At 45.7% G+C, this 6,001-nt stretch overlaps 1 protein-coding gene across 5 annotated transcripts in view; it reads right to left on the bottom strand.

Moving 5' to 3' along the window:
- The window catches only part of HIVEP2 (HIVEP zinc finger 2), a 224,204-nt gene extending 219,139 nt beyond the window's left edge, over positions 1-5,065 (bottom strand). For 4 of the 5 annotated variants that reach the window (XM_053290196.1, XM_053290177.1, XM_053290145.1 and 1 more), the window contains exon 1: positions 4,508-5,065. The gene's annotated coding sequence lies outside the window, so the exon portion shown is untranslated. Of the gene's footprint in view, positions 1-3,553; positions 3,735-4,507 lie in introns of those variants that run through there. The other variant, XM_053290155.1, reaches the window with a different exon arrangement.
- Between the last annotated feature and the right edge of the window lie 936 nt (positions 5,066-6,001).

Here is a 6,001-nt window from a genome sequence, read left to right on the forward strand (position 1 = left end):
CCTGGAGGGAAAACAGCACTAATCCAAGGGGCGCTAGGACCAGTCCCCTCCTGGCAGGCATACCTTGCTGATTCATCACAGCTGAGAAGAAAATCCCCACACAGAGGAGGGTGTTACAATGGAGTAGGCAGGAAGAGCGAGTATCTATAGCCAGAAGTCAGCAAACTAGAGAGGAGGTTGGCCTAGAGCTGGGGAGACAAGTCTGCACCTGTGGGGATTAATGGGAGGTGGTTACAGGAGAGCTTCCTGTTAGGAGAGATTGGAGACATGGGTAGTGGCTGCACTAAAGTGAGCCTAGAACTGCCTGTCACAGGTAGACAGCATCACTGTTAGAGATAAAGGAACAGCAGTTACTGTGTATATATGAATGGTTTCTGAAGCTTAAGAACAGCCTACTCTGCACTGGATGATGCGGAGCTACCCCTTTGAAGGATGGACCTGACACCAACATTTATTGACATTTATTTATCTTACCCTTTCCTCCTTTTCTTCCATTTCAAAGCCTTTTGGGCTGCAGGCTCTAGTTACTTTGCTCTTCCTCCTTGTTGCCATTATAATAATCACTATTCGCTACCTCTCCTTGTTATTCCCAATTCTGCTCTTTTTTAGTTAATAAACTCTGCTTTTCTATATATATCTGCAAGATGTAAGGCAGGGTCTTGTCATAGTTATGTTATATACAACATCTGAATTCTTAGGCACTTAAGAAACACATAGGGAATCTCTATGAAGAAGTTATTTCATAACCAAGAATCCACAACATAAAAATTCCTAAAAATTCACCCCTACGCCCAATTGCTATGGGAGTTGGATGGCAGTTGACACCCATGGGGCCCTGCTACCCAACCTGCTTTGGTGCACCCTAGTCCTTAAAAATTAGGCCAAATCAAATCAACCCAGATTCGAGGGCAGCAGATTCGAATCTATTCATACATATCCCTAGCCCTGTCTCCCTGCTCTCTTTTTGCATAGTAGTTGGAATTTCTCTCCTCTAACTTGCTTCTGGTCCTAATCTGATTTTCATAGCTGCCACTTAACCAAAATAGCTTTCACTTCTATTACTACTGCTTTTGTTTAAACAGTGTCATCTGTGTTCAACTTCCTTGTTGGATCCTTTGTCCATTCTTTTGTCATCTTTGGATCTTGTTCATTTTTTGTTTTCTTCAAGTTACCATATTTCTATTAATTAATTAATTGTGTCCTTAATTAATGTGTCCTTCTTGTCCTTGCCTTTGTCCCTTATGTTTCATTATTGGGATCCCTTCTTACTCAGTGACTGCTTGGACCTGCTCCATGTTCTTTTGGTATTATGCTGATTTACAATCATGTTTTTCAGTTCCTAATCTCAACAATTGTTAATCTTTCTGCCTACCTTGCTTCTCTAAATTAAATTTCTTTAAGACAAAGTTTTGCTTTTCCTCCTTTGGCTTCTTTGTCAGTTCCTTCTGTTTAACTCTTGATAGTGTTTCAATTTCCCTTACTCTAAAGACTACAGAATTGGGTGTGATTATTTTATTCTCATCCTACATGGAAAATTTCATATTAACATAACTATTTCTAACATTCATTCATTTCTGTAAAGATACTGCTAAAAACATGTTCATTATGTTTATCCCAATATCCTTCTGTAGGTCATCTTTCATCCCATCTAAAACCACCAACAGCTATTCTTCATTCCATAGGTCATCTCATTTTCTTGTCCATCAATATGATCATGTTTCTCCTCATTTATACTGGCTTCCTTATCATGAGTTTAATCCCTTACCAGAATTTAAAATTCTACTACATATTTTTAAATACACCCTAATGTTCTTTACAGAGTTATATGGTCTTCAAAAGTCATCTCTTAACTAGACCAAGGATTATACTTGCTGTCTTCTGTCTTTGTCCATTTTCTTTGGCAACACCTTATCTCTGGAATTCATTACCTCCCAACATTCATAAGATTCAGTTCCTCCCACTCTTTAAGAAGTGCCTCAGAACATGCTTTTTCTCTCAGGCCTTTCCTAAATTGTAGTTTTAGCTCAGAACCTCTCTTCCTCCATTCTTTCCTTAATCCCCTTTTTCCTTGTGTTTCTACTTGGACTGTAAGCTGCAGGCAGGGTCTTGTCATTGCTATGTTATGTACAGCATCTGGATTCTTAGGCACTTAAGAAATATATAAGGTACAACATAGCTGTCAGAACAGCATCCACCATCCTGATCATAATGTTCATAAGCACACATGGAACTACCAGTGTTCTAATAGCAACTACACACACACACACACATTTCAATTGAAGATCTTGGCTCATATGCCTGGTAATAAAGGCCAAAAAGATTTCAGAAAAATAGCTTTCTCAATTACATCCCAACAAAACAGCAGAGCAACACTTGTAGGTAAAATTGCTTTGAATGTTTATAATATACAAGTCATATAAAGAGAACGTACACAATTTAAAGAGAGGTGGAAATCCTGTGGCATGGGGCAACAGTAGTAGGAGAGCTTAGGGACTCTGCTAAGTATTCAAATTGGGCCTGTTATTGGTTCTACACTGAACATCTTTAAACAGAAGAGATGATCACCTCCTCTTTCAGCGTACTTTCTATATCATTCCTCTCTTCTGCAGGCAAGGAGTAATCATATTGCATTTCAAAAACCCTGCAAGTTGGAAGTGTTTAGAGAACCTTTAGAAGCTTGAAAACATACATGCTCATTGGTGGCCTAGACTAAACCAGGGATTGCCCCTTCAAATCATAATTTCTGATCATTACAGACATAATACAAGGAGAAACTACAAAAACCTGCTATATTTCTTCCTTCCTCCAATTCCCTAAAGAACAATATCGGGCAACACTGTAGGACTCTTCCTTCCCACCCACCTCTCTTTACATTTCAAGTGTAGATGCTCCGAGGAGGGGATCGTGGGGACCAAGCATGGATGTGCCTGTTACATAATCATATACAAACATCCATATGCACACCTATTATATAAGAAATACATTTCTCTGCAATAAAATAGGGGCGGGGGTGGGGGGGACAGGCTTCGTCCTAAACCCCTTAAGGAAGCGAGTGTGCAGAAGAAGGGAGCGCACATCTGCTTTCAGAGAAGCAGCAGCAGGCAAAGCCCCTTGTTAACCCCCTTCCTGTGGCTTTTACACGTCATGGAACATTCCCGGAACGGGCCAACGTTCCACCCACTTCAGGGAACAGACATAAAGGCGCAACACACAGACATCCTTCTCCTTAGACCTCCCCCCCCCCGGAACATTCATTCCCCCCGTGCGCACAGCTGCTGCTGCTGCCGCCACCGCCGCCGCCACCACCACCACCACGAGCTTCCTCTTCGGCCCCCGCCTGGAGCTCCCACACGCCACCTCCGACCCACAGCCGCAAGGAGGACTGAAGCCAGTTCAGGCAGCTGCCAAGTCACCCTGAGCCCTTGGAGCCAGTGACTGAAATTCCTTCCGACAGCAACCCCCGCCCCCCGCCGCCCTTCAATGCAACCCCAGCCCCTACGCGAGGCGGGTGTGCTTATGTGTGTGTCCTCCCCTTCACCTCCCCGCTAGCTACCTTGAAATGGGCAGAGCGCTGCCTCAGTCGAGGAGCAGGAGCAGCCGTGTCGCGTCCCCTCCTCTCAGCTCTCCTCTCTTCCTCCGCCTCCTCATCTGCTCATTAGTAACCATGCACATACTTCTTCCCCACAGGAGGAGATTACGCAAGGCAGCCTGCTCCTAATCTGCATACACTTACATGCTGGGTATTCCCCACATTCCCTAGCAGTAGGCCACTAACAAAGACCTTCCCCTTTGCACACAAGAAGCGGGGGGGGGGAGAGATCTTTTGCGGGGGGGGGCCGGGAGGGAGGCGGATCTTAACCGAGGTTGCCAGATCTGAACTTCTCTACACAAAGCCAAAACCACACTGGAATCGAGGTGACGTCTGTTCCACAGCATGGAGCGTGGGGTGCTTCTGCAATAAGGACTTCCATTAATCAATACACTCTGCATCAGAATTATTGGAACATCTCCTGCAAAGGGGGCTTGCGGCAAAAACACGTAAAAAGGGGCTGATGAGTTTTAACAGTCTATATTCTTTCCCAAGGGAACGGAGTGATCTAATACGAGGAGGCTAGTACTACTACCCATCCCCGTTCCCCACCTTACCTTCCCTGCTCCCTACCACATACACATACATACACACACCAAGTCACTACTGACCGCTCCCTTCGCACCCCACTGGCAAACCTCTAACCAATTCCAAGTATTGTCCCCAAATGCACCAAGTTGTAGCATATTAAAATAGGTTTTCCCTCAAGCATAAACACGCAACTTAAGACTTGCGTTCCTGCTACCAAATAAAAAGGGCGAGCGAGCCAATAAGAGTATCTCTTCCCCCGCTCCCTTCAACAGACATAGTAATACTAATGATCACGACCACCTCGAACGACTGTCAGTTGCTTGCTTCCCCCTAACCGGGAGGGGGGGATATACAAGGAGGGGGAGCGTCTTTGCAGCAGGAGCTCACCTGGGAATCACCGAGAAGGAAAGCCCTCTTACTGGCGCCCTTGGGGTTGTTGTTGCTGTTGATGATGACTGGACCGTGTGTGTGTTCTTGTTGTTCCCTTACTAAGCCTGGATCTGTAGTGAGGTGACTTGCAGTCTCTTTATATAGAGACAAATAGAGATATTCCAACAGAAAAAGGGCGTCTGGTTCGTGTGTTTCTCTTAAAAATCGATCATTCCTCTTGCTTAGCTCTTTCGTTTTTTCTCCTTTTCTTTTTCCTTCTCTCGTCGTAAGCTCGATTTAAAAATAAATAAATATGAACCTAAAGAAACGACAGGCCCAAGCAGCCGCAGTTAGGCGGTGTTTGTCCCCCCTCCCCTTCAGAATGATAGCAGCCTCTGATCTGCAGTCAGCCTGGGTTATTCCTGGCACCACTTCCCAGAACAGAAGTTACAAGGGTAGAGAGAGCGAGGGGAGAGCACAGCCAGTGATGTCATCGGATCCCCCAGCGCGTCCCAGGGAGGGAGGAGGGAGGGAGGGACGTACGCTGAACCAGAAGATCCAGTTCTAGAGAGCCGTGGGCTCTAATGTGTGCGTTTGACAGACGGAGCGTGTATGAGAGAGGTGCACTGTGTGGCGGCAGCGGCGGCGACAGAGCGGGGCGGGGGAGAGGAAGGGGGCGGGGCCTCTCAAGAGCGACGAGTCTCTCCTGCCGGCCAGAGGAGATCTCGCTTCCTCTTCCCTCCGCCCCCCACAAGGGAACTCCCAGGAGAGCCGGTCTCAACTTGCCATGCAAAAGTTGCGCGTCCTTCCCAGCTTGAGAATTTCCTTTAAGGATGTGGGTGGGATTATATTTCCCGCCCTTCCACTCCCCCCTTTCCCCTCCTCTTCCCTTTCTTTCCTTCCCGGTTCTCCACCTCCCTCGCCTGGCCAAGGTCACATTATCTGTCGGGAAGAACAAAATAAACCCCCGTGCTGACTGCATTCCTGCGGCAGCTTTTAAAGTTTAAACTCTTATCTTGCGGCTTCCAACCCAGTTCTAAGCAGTTCACCTTTAATAAAACCAACTGCTTTGCAAATCGCCTGTTCTGTTGCCCTTTCCCCTCCTCCGTAAAGAAGTTCCTGTGCTCTTTGCAGTTCTTTGCCGTTTTAACATTTCTCTTAGCATGTGACGGGGGCGGGGGGGACGATCACCTAACATTCTTTGAGCAGTTCTATTTTAAGACACGGTATGCATTTCCAGAAAGCAAGCTTTCCATTTAGGCACTTTTCTGCTTCCTTTGGGCTGGATTATTACTATCTTTTTCATGCTGGTGCCTTCATATCTAAGCAATCAATAGATACTACGTCTTCTAATTGGGGAGGAATCTAATGGGGAGTTAGTCAACATCTCAAAAGGCAACTAATTTGCTGTTTGATAGAAACTGATTACCTGATATTCATAGAACATATACGATTTCATGCACGTGAACGCGATATCAGTCGATTTCCTAAAGGAGTTGTTGCAGCAGTAAT

The sequence above is a fragment of the Hemicordylus capensis genome, chromosome 1 (genome assembly GCF_027244095.1).
Source record: "Hemicordylus capensis ecotype Gifberg chromosome 1, rHemCap1.1.pri, whole genome shotgun sequence".
Taxonomy (NCBI): Eukaryota; Metazoa; Chordata; class Lepidosauria; order Squamata; family Cordylidae; genus Hemicordylus; species Hemicordylus capensis.